Here is a 20,596-nt window from a genome sequence, read left to right as displayed (position 1 = left end):
TTCATATGCATTAGACGGTTTTAAGTTATAATGACTTATGGGTACATCTTTGAAGTTTGGAACCACAGTTTATATTATTTTTGTCTCTGTGGCTTTTATAATAAAGTTATGGATGTAAGTAGTACTGAGGAATATTAGACATTTAACAAATACTTGCTGCATTTAATGAAAGATGATCTCATCCCTCCACTACCTATGTTCTATGATAGACAACGTAACTAAAATATTTTAATTCAAAAACACTACTCAGAATCTTTTAGGCTTGCCACTCATAAGAAGCGGGAGGCACAGTGGGACTTCCAGTGGAAGGAAATGGCCTTGTTGGCAGTCCTCTTCCTTTTCCCTTCTGTTGAAATCAGGGCCAGAGCCAAACAGAGCAATGCCATGTGTCCTGGGAGCGCTGAGTAACATCAATTCTATTAAACAGAAAATGGGACAGAGCCCAGACTCAGACAGGCAGGCGGGAGGCTGGCGGGGGCCTTGGCAGCAAAGGGCAGGCAGGAATGGGCATCGTGAACGGGAGTACAAGCAGGGCCAGCTGCGAACTTGATGGTCCTGAGTCCAGCCTGACAGGTGCACACTCACCCACGTGTAAAGGGGTCACAAGGCCTGCAAGATTCACTCTTCCCACTACCATTAGCACCGCAGCCCCCGCCAAATCTCTGCCTGCCCTCTGTGCTCCCCAACCATTCATTTTGGCCCCGGTTTCAATCTGGGAACCTCTGTGCACCTGTTCTTTCGTACAGTAATACGCCCCTTAACGTCTAGGCTGATGGCCTTTCTTCTCTTTCCTCATTAGGTGAGGCTTAAACTGGTCTTCTAGAATTGTGAGCATCATGGTCTCTCAAGCCTGTCTTTGGAGCTCACTCCTGCAACTGCACTATAGACAACAGAGCATTTGGCCCAACCTTCCCAACTTACACCTTGCCCTTGGCCATAGGCAGCAAGAGTCACACTAAAAGCATGATCACCCAAGGGCATAATGAAGTCAGGCACAGGTCAAAGTTTATGGACATGCAGAACTTCAGTCCAAAGGGAGCGAGAAGGTAGCAAAAGATTCCTAGGACAGGTTCAGCTGCAATGTCAGGCAGGAGGTGGCTGCTTGGTGTTGGGTGACGAGGGGGAGCCCAGAGCCCAGCCTCTGTGGCCATGTCACTGGACACCCAGGCTGGAAATGTGAAGCTAGTACACTTCCTGCCAGAATTGATTTTGGAACTAAAGTGAACATGAGTTTGGAATTGGGACCATTTAAAATCCAGCTTTACGGAGTTAGGGAGGACAAAGTCAGAAGAAGATAGGTATAAAAAACTAAGTGATGTGAATGTCTTAGAGGAGACTCAGACTTAAAAAATGACTATTTATAGTATAGTAAGACAGACAGAAACAGATCTTTTATTTCTACTAAAAGAATTATGTTTGAGTCCTGGTCAGATGGCTCAGTTGGTTGGGACATTGTCCCATGCACCAAAAGGTGCAGGTTCGATTCCCGGTCAGGGCACATACCTAGGTTGCAGGTTCCATCCCCAGTCAGCCCGTGTATGGGAGACAACTGACTGATGTTTCTCTCTCACATCAGTGTTTCTCTTCTCCCCCTTCTCCCTTTCACTGTCTCCAAAATTAATAAACATATCCTTGGGTGAGGGTGAAAGAAAACTTAAGTTTGAGAGAATTTTTAGAAAGAAAAAATGGTGGAGTAGTTAGCAATTTTAGGTTTTCCAAACTAAACAGAAAATTGTTATGATAGTAGCTATAAATTTACTTGCAAACCAAGAGCATTTATTTACAGTTGGTGTGAAGGTTGCTGAAGGAAAAAGAATACATTTCCCTTTCAGAACTCACCATTCCAAGTGCAATGACAACTCTTAATAGAGCGGGTAGTTTAAAAGAAATATTTGGGCTTGGAGAAGGCCTGCCAGCGACACGGCAGCATCTGAACTCACACGCCGAGATCAAAAGGTGTCCTCCCCAGAGTGTGTGTCAGTAATTTAATTCTTCTCACTGCGTAATCTGATTTGCCACTATAAGTCAATACAATAATCACAGCAGCAAACACTTAAATATATGCCTGAAACCTGGATAACTGCCCAGAAGTAAAATGCATCCAAGGATCCGATATTCTGACATTTAATAAAAGTTTGAGTTATCTTTGCAGTCTGCCGTGATTTCATTTTCTTGAGTTCAACATTTAATAAAACAATGGAAAATTATGACAAGTATCTCATGCCATTCAGGAGTCAGGCTGCAAGAGGTTAAATCGCCACTTAGCCACACATTGGTTGTCTGACTGGCAAATTAGTAGCCTATCTGTCCCTTGGTCTTTCTCACCAGCAAAATGGGGATTACCCGAGAAGCCACTTCCCGTGGCTGTTTTGAAGATTAATAATTTATTACGCATAGTGAATACTCAGTATACATGAACTAAGTTTTGTTTTCTAAAGTGGAGCCCAGCTACTCACCCATTTTTTATTTGTTTGCCTGCTTGTTTCAAATAACTGTACAAACATCTGCCCATTTTTCCAGTTTGTTTCAAATATTCTTTCAAATTAAGTCTTTTTTTGAGAGAGGAGAATCCTACCGATTGCAGACCTCGACACCGGAGATCCGAAGTTGTATGGACTGAGAATATAAGCAGCGACGCCTATGAACCAAAGGAGTTCACGGAGAAATCCGACTTGAGGGCAACCGTAAGAACTGGCACCAGCCTCTGACTTCCAAATGTGAGTGGATTTCCATACCGCACAAGGAAAGAAAGGCCTGGTGAACAAGGCAATGTGACAATATTGCTTAAGTCTACATCTGCCCTCTCTACCATAAGCCCTGTGATAGCAAGAAAGATGTCATATCTGCCTTGGTATCCTCGAGGCCAGTAGAATGTCAAGAAGCTAGGAGACATTCAGTGAATGCTAGTTGGTTGTTTAAAATAATGAAATTAAAAATGAACTACAGACTGGGCTGACTAGACTGAGCTAATAATGCATAATCTCCTCATGTAGGTTGGCATTACATCAGGACTAAGTACTTGTAAAAATAATGTTACCTGGGGACAAGAATTGTGCTTCATTTTTCTGTAAAATTTTGTTGAAGGCTTTGTTTTTCTGCCTGGTTCTCTAGTTAGTTAGGTAGAATATGGTATATTAATGGTAACATGGAGACGTAATAATAATAGATTCCATCTACTGAGAATTTAAGTGGACCAGTCACTATGCTGAGCACAGCACATTTAGTCTTGTCAGAAGTTTGGGCTCCAACTATGGCGCTAGTTTCACAGGTGACAGAAATGGAGAACAGAAAGCTTAAGTTCTCAAATTCACACAGCTAACAAACAGCTGACCTGGGCCTAAAATCCAGCTTTATCTGATTCTAAAGACCCTACTTTTAACGACTACATTGCATTACACCCTCTTAAAAATCACAAAATATCAGACACAACAAGATCTTGCATATCTTTTCAGGCAGGAAACAACGATGTAGAGGTGGAAAGTACCTAGCCAAATGCCTGGCTCGTCAAAAGCATAGCCTGGGACCTGAACTTGAGACTCCTGTCTGACGATCCAAAATGCTTCCTTCTGTAACCACGTCCTCTTTAACAAAACAGTCCTATCTAACCTTCACACACTGCAGTATGTTTCTTTACTGAAGGCTGAAAAGGATTTCCCTTCCAGAAATGACTTACTCTTGTTTCATAAAGCTCAATCAATTCTTTTGTAATCCAAAAAAAAAAAAAGAAAAAAGGCATCACCAAATAAATTCCACAGTTTAGTAGTCTGAGCACTCATTTTATATAAAAAAAATTTTCCCTGCCTTCAAAATCACCATTCAGGACATGCTGTCTGACACACAGGCTCCTTTGCAGGGACCAGGTCTGATGGAGAAAAAGGAGAAAAGAGACAAAGTCCCAATGTATTTTCACAATCAGATCTAGCATTCACCAGGTGATTGCCAAGCAATAGACGTAGGTGACAACCATTACCGGATAAGGTCCGGCACCTTAACTAAGATACCCATTGTGTCCAATCCATTTGTTAAAGATGCTCACACTACACTGATTTAAGGCACTGTTCACCAAACCAGGCATTATGAATGATGTAAAAAAAGCACCATATATGTAGAATGCAAATCTGATTACAGCAGAAATAATGCTTTCGTTGTTCAGCAGCTTACGTGTGGGCTGTTTCACTCCAGTGGTGATGCAGAATGGATTGCAGGCCCTACACCCACCCCCTGTTGGAGTCAGGGGGTGTCTGTCTGGCAGAGTGAGGGGACAGGATCCAGTTTATGGATATGGGACAAGGGGGAGTAGACGTGGGATCTATTCAGTCTCTTTGGAATCACCAGTAGACCCTGCTGCAGAATCGCCCCTAATAACAGTGTCCTTTTCACATGGGTTGTATCGCAAAATGTTGATAACTGGCAGATCGAGGGGGTGTGCAAAGGGGTCTCTTATTCTATTCTATTTTTTTATGAATTTGAAAACCTTCACCATCAGTGTGTTTTGCTTTTTTCTTAACATTATCAATTTCTTGGGAAGAAGCTTCAGAGTCTTAGAAGGGTGCCCATGCAGGAAGCAGCGATTAGTAGCGGGCGCTGGTCTTGTACTCAAAAGCTCATGACCTCTGTCAGTCCAGCAAACTCTCTGCTACACGGCCTTGAGAATTCAGCATTTTATAGCCCCCTGTCTGTTTTATAGCCCCCTCTCCATTTTCTCCCATCGTACCCTGGATAGCCCTTGTCCCTGTTATTTCCCTTGTCTTCTTCCCCACCCCTCCACCCCCAGGATCACGACCTGTCTGACATCGAATCGCTAGCCCCTGATACGATGTCTGCATGCAACCCGCGCTCGGTAAATCCTTGCTCAGTCAAGGAAGAAAGCAACGGACTGATTAAGTATACACTAGTTAGTAGTACCCCCTTCCTGCTGTTGCAAAGATTAAGTGAGATCACTTAGTGCAGTGGTTAGTGTGTAGTAAGCACTCATATAATGGTAGCTGCTATAATAATCCTTATTACTACTATCATTATTATTATCCACCTGCCATATGCTCTCTAACCACTACCTGAAATAGAATGCTCAGGGCGTACCCAAGCACACCGTTACGAAGTGGCAGAATTTGAACCTAAGAGAATTTGACTCCAAAACTCACGCTCTTAGCTCTGCGCCATTCTGATTCTTAACACTGGCAATTCCAGCACAAATCAGTCTGCAGACAGGACTCAGAAGTGCCAAAGGATCTCAGTTGTGGATTGTTATCCTCACAGATATGATGTCAGAATCTGAAGGCAGGACATCTGGCACCTTCCATGGCTGAAAAAAGGAACCATCAAACTGTTCCAGGCTGCTTAAACTCAATTTAATCCCTGAGTGAACAGAAAGAAACAAATAGCAGCCATTATAGTTCATGTGGTGGAAATAAATGTGTATTTCACTTGAGTCGGCAGTTTTCTCCCCAAATGTGCATTAGTGTTAGCATACTGTACATATACTTTTTGTCTTTAGATTGAGTTTAACTATGATGATATTAAATCAGGAGGGCGGTGCTAGTCTAACAGCAGAGGTTTGGATTAAATGTTAAGAGAGCACTGGATTGAAACAATTTCTTTTTCCTTCATCTGTGTTTGAATTTTCATTTTCCTCAGCAATTATGAATGGCAGCCCTCATGGAAGATGAAGTGTGAGAGCAGACTGGCTGGGAAAGGGGTGGGGAAGGGATGATCAGTCTATTAGCTCTGCCTATTGCACTAACGTGGTGATCTCGGACAAGTCATTGCCTCTCTCTGTGCTTCTGTTTGCCCAGCTGTCAATGAGAGAAATAATGCACACACATAGTGACAACTGGGAGTTCATTCTACAAAAATACCCTGAAAATCAACATAGGGTTAATAAAAAGGAATTTATTACACATGCAAATCGCCACATATGTTCACCCCACATTACGAAAGTATCAAAAAAGCACAGATTTTCTAAGTTTCATTTTCAGATGCCTTCCCAACCCACAGCAGAAGGACCAGCCAGTGTCAGGCCACAGCCAGGCACTCTCTGGCGAATGCAGCCTCGGGGTCCTTCTGGCTCCAAGAGCTCAGACATGTCCTCCTTGCAGTGTGTTTTCCCTGGGAACTCAGCCAGGGATCTAGCATTGGACTTGGAGGACCAGCCCTCAGACACTCCTTTTCTAAATGTATCACACAGATCATCAGATAAAATTATAATTGCATCAGACGACCTAGACTAAACTCGTATTTTTAGCTTTCTGGGGATCTTAGAGTGAAATTCAAATTTACCTCCCTGGCAAAGGAAGGGAAGCCCTCAAAACAAAGAAGTGAATCATTGACGTGGCAATAGAAGGCTAGTCAGGAATGCATCAGATCCTAAAAGGTTTGCCAACATCTTCAAAGATCAGCAGCTTCACCTCTTTCCAGGCTTTTCAGGCTTCCTTTAAAGAAGAGCAGTGTGAAGAACCTTAAAGAGATCCTGGGAAGTCAGATATTTCCCTCTTCAATAGCAAGCCTTCCCGGGAGATAATAAAGAGTCTCTCCCCTCACCTACTCCAGACATGAAACAATAGGTAGGAGAATAGTGGGAAAAACAGGAGATAGTAAAATCAAAGAGGACTAAATGTTCAGAAAGCAAAAGAGAAATTTCAGGAACCAGAAGGTAATTTTTTAACAAGTTTTGAGTCTGTAGGGCAGTCTACAAATTGTGATCATAACGTAACACTGAGACAGCTTTCCAGAAAGGTCCATAAGCCCTTTAATCATGAATAAATGGGAACAATAAATCAATGGCCAGGAGAGATATATACCCAGCTCTAAGAATTAGGGAACCGTTGCCATATCTCTGTTGAGGGACAATTTGTCTTGCCCCTGTGTGAGGAACAAGGACTAGACACAGTGGCCAATGAGATAACCAGTTGAATGAACACTGTATCACTCGACTGAGCACATTGAATTACCTTCAAATAACCCATCCGTGTTTCTAAGCTTTGATTCCAGAATCCTAACCAGGTATTGCTTACAGAAACAAAAACAATCTGACAGGTCCTAAAAGCCATGGTGACATCCAAACTGTGTCACAGATAGTGGACACAGCCAAAACGAAAATACTTGCACACTCCACACCACCAGGAGAAAATGTGTACACACCACATAGAAATGACCTTATCCATTCTTCATGCCCCCCTGTTGGTCTCTAAAACCATTGCTGTTGCTCCTCACCTCATCTGGCCCTCCCCGCATCAACTTCACTGCCCACTCACTAAACTTGCCCCTACAAGTAGCACTCCTATTCCCTCACTTTGCAGCACAATCTGGTTGAAGTAAATTATATTAAGTTATGAATGTTTGATAGCCTAAACCTTTCCAGAAGAATGTGCATTTTAGAAATAGAAGACCCATTAACTTCAATTGATCTTCAACCTAAAGGTTTTAGTGAAATATATATATATATATATATAGTCTAAGTATATATAGTCTGTCTGAAAAAAGTCCAGCCATTGTTAATATAATGAGAATAGTTTGTGTGACATCGATGTAACCTGGCAGCCAAGGAGAGTGGACTGGAACATGCATGTGTGAACAATGATGACTTCACTGTTCTAGTTATTGGGGGTCATAGATGCCATTGAGTGACATGTGCACTGTGTGGCTGTCACATTCAAAATGACTGAGTGAGTAGAGCAATGAATCTGCACCAAATTTTGCATTTAGCTTGAACATTCCTCTGTAGAAAGTGTGCAGATGATTCAGAAGGCCACATCCATGGGCAACTGGTGACTGGCAGCTTCATCACAACAACACGCCGGCTCATGCATCACATCTCATGCAGAGCTTTTTGGCAAAACACCAAATCACCCAGGTGACTCAGCCCCACTACAGCCCAGATTTGGTGCTCTGTGTCTTTTGGCTTTTCCCAAAACTAAAATCACCTTTGGAAGGGAAGAGATTTTATACCATTGATGAGATTCAGGAAAATACTATTAGGCAGCTGATAGCAATTGGGAGAACTGTGTGAGGTCCCAAGGTGCCTACTTTGAAGGGGAGTGAGGCATCATTGTCCTGTGTACAATGTTTCTTGTATCTTGTATCTTCTTCCAAAAATGTCTCTATCTTTCATATCACATGGCTGGATAGCTTCTGGACAGACTATATATATGTACTACACACACACACACACACACACATAAATACATATAATTTGTGTAGAAATCATCTGACTGGTATAGCCCAGTTCCCTGCCTGCATGGCCATGGACATAGGGGTGACATAGCTCACAGATGAGGCTAGAGTCCTACCTACGGGAGGGGAGTTGTGTTAGTGAGGATCTTATAGGCTGGACCGACATCCTGAAAGCTGACTCCTACAAAAGGCCTTCCCACAGACCTTTTAAATTGGTGCTTCCCAAACTTCTCTGGTGGTAAAATCATCACACCCTCTCCTGAAGACTCTGAATCAGTGGGTCTCAGATGGAGCCTGGGAATGTCTATTTTTAGTAAATGTATCAGGTGATTTTTATCATAAGAGAAGCTTGGTAAACTCCACTGAATCAAACCACAGTCTACTTCCTATACAGGACATCTGTGTGCTGTGCAGCCAAGCTGTACCATCCTGCATTCCTCAAAATGCCTTGGCCTGTGGTTTTCAATGAGCCCACTCTCCTCAAACTGATATCTGGGGAGTCTTCTATCCTGAATTATTTCAAAGTCTCAGGAAGCAATTGTGAGGAGAATCAAACTTACCCACACTTCAACTTTAACAGGAGATAGGCTTCCAACATTTCAAAGCTAGATGCAAAGCAAGGATTAAAAAAGAAGAGTCAACCGCCCATACAGATGTCTGTTCGCCTCCTTAGAGAGCAGGGTGGGAAGAAAAACTCCCTTCCTTTAAGAACTTCAACTGCCTTGGGAGGAGATGAACTGGACACCTCTCACATTCTCCCTTGACCCTGACCCCACCATTCCCCTTCAGGCATTTTATTGCATCATTAAAACGATTAATTTTCCACTTCTAGAACATCCCTATAAAGGGTTGATGGGACAGTGATGTGTAACAAACCCAAGACTTAGCCCTATGTGTTGTTTCAGACTCAAATAATCTTATCCTAAGGGAGAAAATGTGATGTGGGTTCATCTTTACGGTGGGGGTCATCAAATAACAAAAGCCACAAGTTCCAGCCAAAGCAAGGATCAAGGAGACAGTTCCTGACAACTGCTGAAATTGTTTTCCAGCGTAAAGTACAGTTGACTTTTTAAAAAGAAGAGTGTTGCAAAATAAGAAATACAAAAGGCCAATGAACATGAAAAATTGCTCTATCTCAGTAAAAGAACAGAAATTAAAAAAACACTGAGCTTGTTTCTTGCCTATCAAATTGGCAAAGATAAAAAAGAACTCCCAGGGCTGGTGAGGGTGGGGAAGATGGGCACTTACTACTCTGCTGGTAGGAGTATGAGCAGGTGCAGCTCTTCCAGATGGTAATTTGGGCGTATTTCAAAAGCTTTAAAGATGTTCAAACTTCTTAACCTAGCAATTTTGCTTTTTAAGAATTTATCCTAAGAAATGATTAAGCCCTGGCTGGTATGGCTCATTTGGTTGGAGTGTCGTCCTGAACACTAAAAGGTTGGGAGTTCAATTCCTGGTCAGGGCACATACCTAGGTTACAGGTTTGATTCCCAGTCAGGGCGCATATGGGAGGCAACCAATCAATGTTTCTCTCTCACGTACCTCTCTCTCTTTCTCCCTCTCTCCCCTTTCCTCTCTCTCTAAAATCAGTAAACATAAAAAATTTTAAAGTATTAAAAAATGATTAAGACCGGGCACAAAGATTTGTGACCAAGCTGTTTATAGCAACACTGACCACATTGGAACATTCCCAGAGGAAAGCGTGCCCGGCAATAACAAATGGCTGAGTAAATGGAGGCAGATGCATACAATGGGTACTACATAGTCAATAAAACCAATGAGTTTTTATTAAAACAGTAATACCAATAACAGGGAAGTATGTTGGCAAAATATCAAGTGACAAAAACAGGTACAAGAGGTATGATCTCATTTTTATATTTAAAATTATAGTAGGCACATTTAGACAAGGCTGCCTAGTATACAATCCATTATTTGGAATTACCCCCACCCACAATCCCTACCAAAAGGGGTGGACTTTCTGGCTGTTTTAATAACGACTGGACTTTGGCTGATTGATGTAGTAGCCTGGAATGTGGGGACTGGACGTTTGGGAAAAAGAGACACAAACCATGCTCACAGGATTGTTGACATGCGAATTGAAGGTTGTTGCCAAATCGGGGACTGGAGTAGCCATTTTCATTTACTCCCAAGCAGAAGAGTAAGCGGAGAGCCTTGTCAGTGGCAGAAAGGAGAGGAACAGAACCAGCTGAGGAACAGAGAACACCTGCACAGTGCGACTCAGGGCTGTCACCACCCCTCCTCTCCCCTTACTTATTAGTAAGTTAAGTAACCCGCTGCAGTGGAGCTACCCTGAATCCCATGAGAGTAAACCTCCTAACGTAACAGACATTATTTCTGAAAGATGGGATTTCAAATCAGTTTTATGACCTCAGTTTTCTTCCTGTTTTTTTTTTAGTTCTAATATATGAGATGAAATGTCAGAAGGCCTGTACTCTACTGAGGATTCCACCACTAACTGAGTGACTGGGAGGTCATTTCACCATTTAGATTCTGTGGGAATTTCAAGCAGGAAATTCAGACCTTCTAGAGAAGATAAAGAAGCTCATGGGGTTAAGACTCACAGAATCCCATTATCTACCCTCCTTGTCAATGGCTCAACACCTGAGTGTGAAAGGCTGAACAATGTCCTGTAACTTATGAGGCCCATAAGTGGCGGTCTAAACGTGAATCCTAATGTAATTACTAGTGTTTGTGGATTTGAGCAATGGCTTCATGGCTGTTTCTCAGTTTCCTTCTCTATAAAATGGGATGAATTTTTATACTGCTTCCATGGGACTATTAAATGCGATGTCAATGTGAAGTTCTTAGCTTAGAGCCTAGAACACAAAATATGTATCAAAGAAATAGTGTGGTCCCCAGAGGCCCTGTTCCAGGAAAGGGGGTTCCTCCGTGTCCAGAGATTGGTCACTCCTCTAGGCCAGTGCTTCAGACTTCAGTGTGCCTGTGAATCCCCTGGAGATATTGCTAAAATGCAGATTCCTTTCAGTAGGTCTGAGGTGGGACCTGAGAATTTGTATTTCTAATTAGTCCCGAGGGGACCAATGCAGCTGGTGTGGGTTAACCACCATGCCTCAGAGAATATCTACCACATGTGGGCAAAGGAACCTTCACTCAACTAGAAAACATTGAGAGTGAGGCCTTTGGCTACTTGGATGTTTTAGTTAAACTGGGGTTCTGCCATGTTCTTAGTTTTAGCTCCTGGAGCAACTATTTCTAGAAGATGTTATTAGTTCACTTTTTGGCTTTGGGAAGGACAGGGCATAATTTAACCTTTCTCTGATGATTTGTGTGGCACTTCAAACCCTTGCAATGCCTCAGGTCATTATTTAGAACATTCATTTCCTGCCTAGTTCCATAGACTCAGGAGTTGCAGGATAAGAAATTACACTGAAATTGCTCAGACCCAGAGCAGAGGCCAAACTCTGTTTAAAGGTTTTTCGTGTTTCTACAAACCATTTGGAAAGAGTGTCTTTTCTTGCCTTAAAGTGACTTGAAGGATGCTATTCTGGTTAATAGGAGGGCTCCACTGTGCTCGGACAGTTAAGTTATATACAATTCTACACAGTGATACCATGCCACAGATACCATGTTGCCAGGGACGCAACATCGGACCAGACACCAAGACCTTCAATGAAGAGCGCTAAAGGAAATGTCCAGACCTTGAGGAACCCCTGAGCCTCTTTATCTCCTCACTTATGCAAATGCTCCTTTCTCCTCAATCTCTCTTAACGAAGATTAGGGCTGCTTCCCAGCCATTTCTCCAAAAAGTAAACTCAAGACTGCTGCTACTGGTCGTTTAGGGAACCCGTGTTTTTCTTTAGCCGGTGGTGCTTTTAGAGAGGATTTCTGCCCTGCGGAATGGTCGTTTCTCGGGCTGCCGCAAACTCACAAGCTCTATGCGAAACCACATGATCCAGGTCTAGTCTTGCCCAGCTATTTTTCTCAATTCAGTTCTGTTTTTAACTTCTCTCCCATTCTCCTCCCTCTGGTCTTCTTCTCCTCTTTCTACTCCCGCTCAGGCATTCTTAACCGAGGCATGACTCGTGCGGTGATGGCCACATCCTCCCTCTGATCCTCGCTCAGGCTGCTCTTGGTTTCCAGTCGTTGCCCTCTGAGGTTTCTCTGTTACACCAGTTTTATTCTTGTAGGAAAACTTGGTCCCCTTTTGATGTATTTAAGTCAGGCACCATTTCACCCAGGTGTTTCTCTGATTCCGGACATTTCCGAATGTCTGCAGGTCTCAGCACACACATGAGCTTATTACCAAAGACTGCTGGCAAATGCTCCTTTGAAGCCTGAGATATATCTGAGCTTCCCTTCCGTCTTGGTCATCAGTAGATGTGGGTGCGAGCGCGTGCTTGTACAAGCCTGTGGCATCGCCTACACCAGTCCACAATAACACAACTCTAACTCCAGAAGCTCTGAAGAGTGGTGTAGCTCAGTGCTGTCCAACAGAAATATAATGTGAGCCACATGGGCGACTTTAAGTTTTCTAGTAGCCAAATGCTTTTTAAAAAGAAAAATAATAAGGTAAAATTAATTTTAATAGTGTACTTCACCTACCCCAATATATTAAAAATGTTATCATTTCAGCAAGTATTCAATTTAAAAAATTATTGGTGAGATAATCTACATTCTTTTATTCATACCAAGTCTTCAAAATCTAGTGTGTGTGATAACACCACATCCCAATTTGAACCAACTATGCTTCAAGGCTTCCACAGCCACATACGACTCCCACCATTGACTCCCACACTGGAAAGAGCAGAATATAGATCTTCACTGCGAATTTCTTACTTTAAGTAGCAGGGCAAGAAGTTTTACGGAGCAAATCATAAAGGCTACATCCTTGAAGTCTGTTTTAGATAACTCTCTCCACCCAAGGCAACCCCGGAGAACTGCTCATCCTCCCCCGCCCTTAGCCCCAGCCCCTTACCGCTCTGTCCCACTTTCCATTTTTTCTCTTCCTTCTCAACTTGCCCTTCCTACCCCAGGCCCTGGGCACTGAAAACCCCTTTCTGACTGCTACCTCCCACCCCTCCCGCCGCCAAGATTTTGTTCTCCTGGAACTGTAATGAATAAAATTGTCTATCTTACTTGCTTATTCTTAAGCGTTCGCAGTGGCATCGGCATTGGCCCACCAGTGTCCCTGGTTTCCTAGGGCTATGCCTGGGTGGGCACAAGTGATCCCCAGCCGGAAACAGATGAGCCACTCTCAGATTCGTGACGACTTCACCAAGGCAACCAAATCTGCCTGCAGTGAAAAACGCTCCTGCTCACCAGCCCACTTTTCAAAGCCGGTCTCGGTCTCAGGACAGCTGCCAGCACTGTAGCTCTAATAGGAGAGTTAATGGGAAGAGAAAAGATTCTGCTCCATGGCAAACACGGTTCCCGCCCTGCGGTGCCTGAGAGCCGAGAGTGAGAGGGTGGGAGAACACGGATGCAGAGCAACACTCCCCGGACCCGTTTGATTATATTCAGCTGGAGGGGCTATATAATTAATCATGATTTGTTTGTACAGCTTTTCTGTCAACACCAATTATATCTACTCTTCGCTTCTCTAAGACTCAGATGTGCTGTCCCCCAAAAACAATGCGTTGAGTTACATCTTCTGGCAGAGGAAATGGATTTGCTCACGTTTGGCCCTATCCTCCCTAAGATTCCTTATGAAACAGTTTCTAATAATTTGGTTGGGAAGAAGAAAGCAAACTTTGCTCATAAGATAGATCCTCTATCTATGGAGAATAGACATGTATAATAGTATCTAGATAATCAGCCTTGAACTTTTTAAGACACTGTCGATTCCAACTGAATGAACCCTTGTTATTTTCATATCCATATAAAAGATATGATTGAGGATGGAGTGGAGTGAGGGGGGAGGAATGGGACAACTGTAATAGCATAATCAATAAATATATTTTTTTAAAAAGATATGATTGGACCATGATGATCTACCCCAAAATGACCCAAATTTTCATGGGGTTCAGAAGCAACCCAGACTCCCAGGGTTGTTCAGATCAACAGGGGCCTAAAGCTAAATAATTGAACCCCTGTAGTTTTCTAAAGCAATGCAGTATTGGCAGAAATGGGTCATCCAGGGAAAGCATGAATCTGAACAGTATTCAGTTCAGCATTTTTCACCTCCTATCAATCAGAGAAACCCTGGGCTGAAGACCTGGTTACTCTTGATACACCCTCTTGTATCAAAATGATAAAAATATCCAAGAAATATTAATTGTTCTTTTCATCTTTCCCCAGCTGAATCAAATCCTTCTAACACTGAATGGCTTTTTAATATCTTTGACACACTCCTCCTCCTATGTCTGCCAATATTATAATGTATTACTTGGCTGGTGATTTTTCTAATTTTTTTTCTCAACTCAGCAGCCAGACTGCTCCTCTCGACTTGGCAGGAGTTGAGGATGTCCATTATTGCTGACTTTTGTGCCTGTTCGTTGCCAAAAAGCCACAATCTTTAAGGTATTTAAAATTTTCTCGGCTTTTTTGGGGGGAGGGGGCTGTATTTTCTTGGACCAGACATTCAATATTTCCCAAATTTACTTTATGGTTTAAAAAGTACCTAACATGGTACTTGCAATTTTCAAGAGATATTTAATTGTCAAGTGGGACAAGTTATGAACGAATTCTGTAGACAATTAACTGAAAGGTAGGTTTTTTCTTCTGTTAAATAAAGGAACATGTCCTGTTGTATGTGCTACACAATTATAGTTTCCTCTGAACTAGTTCACAGTATGCATCTCTCTGCTGATTGAGTAAATAAATAATTTAATAAAAGTTTAAGATAGCTTTGGTACAGTGGAAAAAGCATCAAAGAACTAGACTCTACCACTAGCTAGTTGTGTCCTTGGAAAGTCACTTAATATCCATAAGCCACATTTATCTTCATCTGTTTAGAACAGGAGATTAGGCTAGGTCAATGTTTCTATATACAGGTCCCTGGGGGGTTCAAAACCCACAGTTTCCAACTCCATGTATACACTAGTAAGCCGTAGATGAAATAAATAACATACCTCACTCATATAGGCATAGCTATTTTTTCAAACATATGTAATTGCTGTTATGATTAATAAAGTTAAAATTCACCTAAAATGATTATTCAGGTCCTTTTATGGATGCTACAAGTTCAAGCACTACTGCATAGGAATCTAAGGAATGTTGAGGTTGAAAAGGGGTCCTCACACTTGAAAAGGCTTGGGAACCACTGTGGTATAATGATCTGAAAGATCCCTTGCAGCAGTACAGTTCTATAACTAAGCATTTCTATTTTCACGGGGGAGGGGCTCCCAGCCTCTAATGCAAAGGCCAGGAAGGGAAACAGCTGCACGCGGGGCAGTCACGGAGAAACCCTCAAGTGGCACCATGAAGACGGCTCCCACTGCACTCTAAACGCAAAAGCTCTTGTAGAAGAGAGGGAAATTCCAGACGAAGGCTATTAGTGTCTTAGAAGATTTCTTGAGATGGTTATTCCCCTCTTCTCTGTTCCACTTAACTGTTGACTCACTGCTGGCTGCATGTTTGTGCACGAGGTGCTCTCTGTCAATTCTGACAGCCAAGCATGAAGGCAGTAGTCCACTCTCATTTATGGCCATAGTGTTCTAACTGAAAACAATCATTTTCAAAATAGGCACGTGTAAACATTAAGTAAATTATACCCAAACCACAAACCACTTCTCTTGTGAACGATCTAACTTTTTTTCACCTTAATATAGATGAAAATCCTGTTGGTAAGAATTATTCCAAGAATGTAGGACTACATACTCATTTATGGAAGAAGCCAAGTATAATGATTATAAAAATATAAGGAGTTAAATATCTTTCAAAGATATTTTAAGATAAATATATTTTAAAAGATATTTTAAATATCTTTTAAAGAAATAAGAAAGGGACAACTTACTTATCATGAGTTACTTAAACGATAGACAGTCTTTTATTTACCTTTGTGTCCCTTAATCCTAGTATTTGTTTATGGTTGTTATTATCAATAATTATTTTTAAGTGGTGAATTTCCTGAGTATAAAAAGAAGCATTACAATTGGAAGAGGGTCTTGACTACCCCTCAACTAAAGAGAAATGATTGGAAAGAATTAACCACAGTCTTTAGAATTAATATGAATAATACAGAATCGAAGAATATTTGTGTAAATGCATTTTCTAAGAGCTTGGGAAAAAAATGGGAAATGAGCCAATAAAACTACCAGAACGTATCTCTGCAAAATGATAGATACTAATTTTTCCACTATCTTAACTAAAATTGACTTCTTTGGAACTAGTCTCTCAGATTACACATGAAATCAGAATATGGGAGAATTTGTAAGAATATGAAGTACCTAAGAATGTCAGAGGAATGACCCGAGGGACCATTTACTCCACTCTGAAGCCAGAGAAGAAGCCACAGAGTGGTGTGCACCAAAACTCTTAGGACAAGAAGGAAGCAAAAATGTTCGAAGAGATAGTTGGATCAAGGTGCTCAAGAAATGCAGAGTCTGGGCAAAAACAAATGAGACAGCTGACTTCAAACGTTTCGAAAGAGAGAAGGCACTGATGAGTGCCTGTGGGTTGTGCCTACTCCTATAAGTGAAAACCATTGTCCTTGACAACAGACCAGACTCTTGCATTTCTGCCCCTTAGCAGCATGCCTTAGCCTTCCGCTAAATGCCTCCTAAATGACTCCTGCTGAGGAGTTGAGGCAGAACTTATCAGTGCTCTGTTCTAGCTGAACCTGATGGTTGACGGTTTACTTGGGAATGAATTGTTACCTTCACCACCAGCAAGTGCTATGCAGGATAGTTTGGGTCAGGGCTTAAAGGATAAGACTTCAAGGTTTCTCATATGCTTCTGAGTGCCAGTCATATCCTCCTCTGTGTCTCCCATCTCTCAGCCTCCGCCAAATCTAACTTCAGCTTGGGGCAGGGATGTTGGTTTTTGTAGTTCCACAAGGTGCATGATTATCGGACCCACAGAGTCTTAAATTACTACTCACATCCAAATGCGGGAAAGGCGCCTCTTAATGAAGTTATATACTATTCCCTTCCTGCTTTCCGAGGGACCAATTTATTCTGCAGCTTTTCCTTTTCTTGAAAGACAACATCCTAAAATTTTGACAACTCCTCCAATACTCCAGTCTCATCAGGCATATGGTCTGAGTTGAAAGAAACCACAGGTGACCCTTCTATTATGTATTTTAGAAGAGCATAACAAAGATTGTCAACTTTTCTGCCCTTGAGGATGGGTGTTCTTTCCATTCTCTCTGCAAAGACTCACCCAAATCCTCATTGTAGAGTCTGTCTCTAGCAATGGCCTATTCCTAGCACTAATTCTAGTCTTTTTTGTTTTTTTAGTTGTAAAGAATAGAAAACCAACTCAAACTATCTTAAGAAAAACGAAGGAAACGTATTGAATCATATGACTGGAAATTCCAAAAGTGAAACTTCAAAAACAGCTGCATGAAAGATCTCAAGCAATTCATCTTGACCCACTCTCACTTTAATTCATATTGGAACATAAGCTCATCAGTCATCTCTATCTTCCAGCTCTCTCTCCATTTCTCAGATCTGCTTGTTTCTGCATTTTATTTATGTTGGCATCATTCTCTCTTGCCATAGACAGGCTCTGTTCACATGACAGGAAAGATGGCCACTGGCACACCAAACCCACATCCCTGTGGTTCACAATCCATACATGTAATTTAATTCAGGGGCCCTGGTTAGTCTATTTGGATTATATGCCAATCCTTTACATAAATCATTGTGGACAGATTATCACAACCAGACCCAGGTATGTACCCACTCTCAAGTGATAATTGTGCCAAAAATACATGAGTTGGGGAAGTAAATGTTTCTCAACTGCAAAAAGCAGGATGCAGAACAGAAAAGCACAACAGATGTTCCATCACTCCAACATAATCATCATCTGTGCCTGAGAGCATTCCCAATATTCATGGGATCTGAAAATACACTATCCATCTATCTTTTTTTGAAAAATGTACCAAAGAATTCCAGCTGACCATGTTTAATATACAAAAAAAGAGATGTCCTGATACTAAAAATTAGTAGTGACGTTTCTTTCCTCAGGTTTGACTCTAGGCTTAGAACTAAATTTTATTTGTGCTTTGAGGAAGATCTTGCCTTCGTGGAATGAGACTTTGTCCCTTTTTCCTCATTTTGCAACTTTGCTTTGGCTTTGGCTACTTTCTCAATTCTGAGAAATCTGATTCTCAAGTCATACCCTCCATCATACATTTCAGATGGCATCTCTTATTGGATTTGACTAGTCAAACATCATAGTTGGTACATAGCTACAAGGATGGTTTAAATCCAAAGTACAATACAACACCAAACACTGGCAAAGCTATGAAGCAACAAGGACTCTCATTCATGCTAGTGGTAATGCAAAATGGTACACTCCCTTTGGAAGCCAGTTGGGCAGTTTCTTACAAAATTTAACATAGTCTCACCATACTATCCAGCAATTGCACTCCTAGGTATTTACCCAAATAGTTGGAAACTTTTGTCCTGTAAAACCCTGCACACAAATGTTTATAGCAGCTTTATTCTGAATTGCCAGAACTTGGAAGCACCCAAGATGTCCTTCAGTAGGTGAATGGATAAGTAAATTGTGGAATATCCAGACAATGAAATATTATATAGCAGTAAAAAATGAGCTACATTTCTGGTTCCCTAAAACGACTATGTGAGCCAGCCACGCAGTAGTGAAGAACAAGTCATTAACTCCTAGACCAGGATGACCCAGGGAGCTCCCTTGTTCCTGCCTTAGCATTAATTCAGGACAGCTCTCAGCATCCCAAGGACCACCTGGACTCAGAACGCGCTTGGCAGACCCAATGGCGATAGCTACTTTTAGGAAGCTAAAATGCTATGGATTTGAGGACAATGAAAAAAAGAAAATGCAGATATTTATAGATGCCAAAGAAAGAGCCATCAGTAAGTAATTTGCTCAAGTTATAAGGAATTCTGGGAAGTTCATAGAGAAGGGCCAAAATTAGCCTAGTTCAAGGGAACTAGGCAAGATGTAAAGACTATTCCACAAGTATAACCATCCATTCTAAGCTTGTTTAGATACACCTTCTCAGAAACACTGTTAGTTGATACTTATTTCTCCAAAATCCTTTTCTCTCCAGCCTGCTATCTTTCTTGTTTTAGCTACCATTTGTTATTGATTTATTTTTTATGCTGTATGTGTATGTGGTCTATAGATTATCAATTCTTGAATTTGTTGAGAATTGTTTTATAGTCCAGGATATGGACAGTTTTTGTAAATGTTGCATGACATGCAGGGATCTTTGTATTTCATGAAATAAAACTTCTTAATTGCAAAAAGGAGAGAGAAGGAAAGACATGATCTAGGAAGCCATGAAAACATGTAGGAAAACTTTAGAGGCCTATTGCAAAATGGAAGAAGCCAGTCTAAAAAGGCCGTATATTGTAGAATTCCAACTATGTGACGTTCTGGAAGAGGCAATTCTATAGGACAGTAAAAAGATCAGCGGCTGCCATCAGTTTGGGGTGGGGGGAGGGAGGGATGAACAGCGCAGGGGATATTTAGGGCAGTGAAACTCTTCTCTGTGCTACTGTAATTGTGGATATGTGACATTCATCAGCTGTCAAAACCCGCAGACCTGTACAACACAAAGAGTGAACCCTAATTGAAACTGCGGACTTTAGTTAACAATGCCAGTATTGGTTCATCCATTGTATCAAATATAACATATGAATGCAAGGTATTAAAAATAGGAGAAACCGAGGGGGGTACATGGGAACTCTCTGTACTTTTTGCTCACTCCTTTTGTAAACCTAAAACTGTTCTAAAAATAAAGTCTGTTAAAAAAAAAAAGTTGGCTGAGGCATCTCTGGTGCTAGAAATAAGGACGTGCTCAAAAACAGAACGTGGGGATGTCATAAGGATGCAGCAGCCGATCTAAGAGCTCCCAGTAACCAAAGCTGGATCAACTTATATAACAAAGTAAATGCTGATGGCATGGGGTTGTGATCCAAAGAATAAAATAAATATCCACCAAAAAAAAGTCCATCTGAAACAAACAAACAAACGGAGAAGGGGCAACTCTTCCTTACAGAAGAATTCCAATTAGTACATACAGAAGGAATGAGGGAAATAGAAAATCACCATTAGAACACTTCTGCAATCATTGCAAGGTATACTGATGAATGCTCAAATGTGTGGAAATTTGAAGAGAAAAAGGATATTTGCATAGTCTGAAAATATTGTCCACAAATGGCTTATTAATTACAGCGGGGAAAATAGTAACTGTACAGCAGAGAAACCTGGCAGGCAACCACCTTAACCAAGTGACCAAGGTTACTGTCAGGAGTGGTAAAATACGGTGAATCACGTATCTGCCAACAGATGC

Source organism: Desmodus rotundus, chromosome 5 (assembly GCF_022682495.2).
Source record: "Desmodus rotundus isolate HL8 chromosome 5, HLdesRot8A.1, whole genome shotgun sequence".
Lineage (NCBI taxonomy): Eukaryota > Metazoa > Chordata > Mammalia > Chiroptera > Phyllostomidae > Desmodus > Desmodus rotundus.
Note: the sequence above shows the minus strand (reverse complement) of the source record.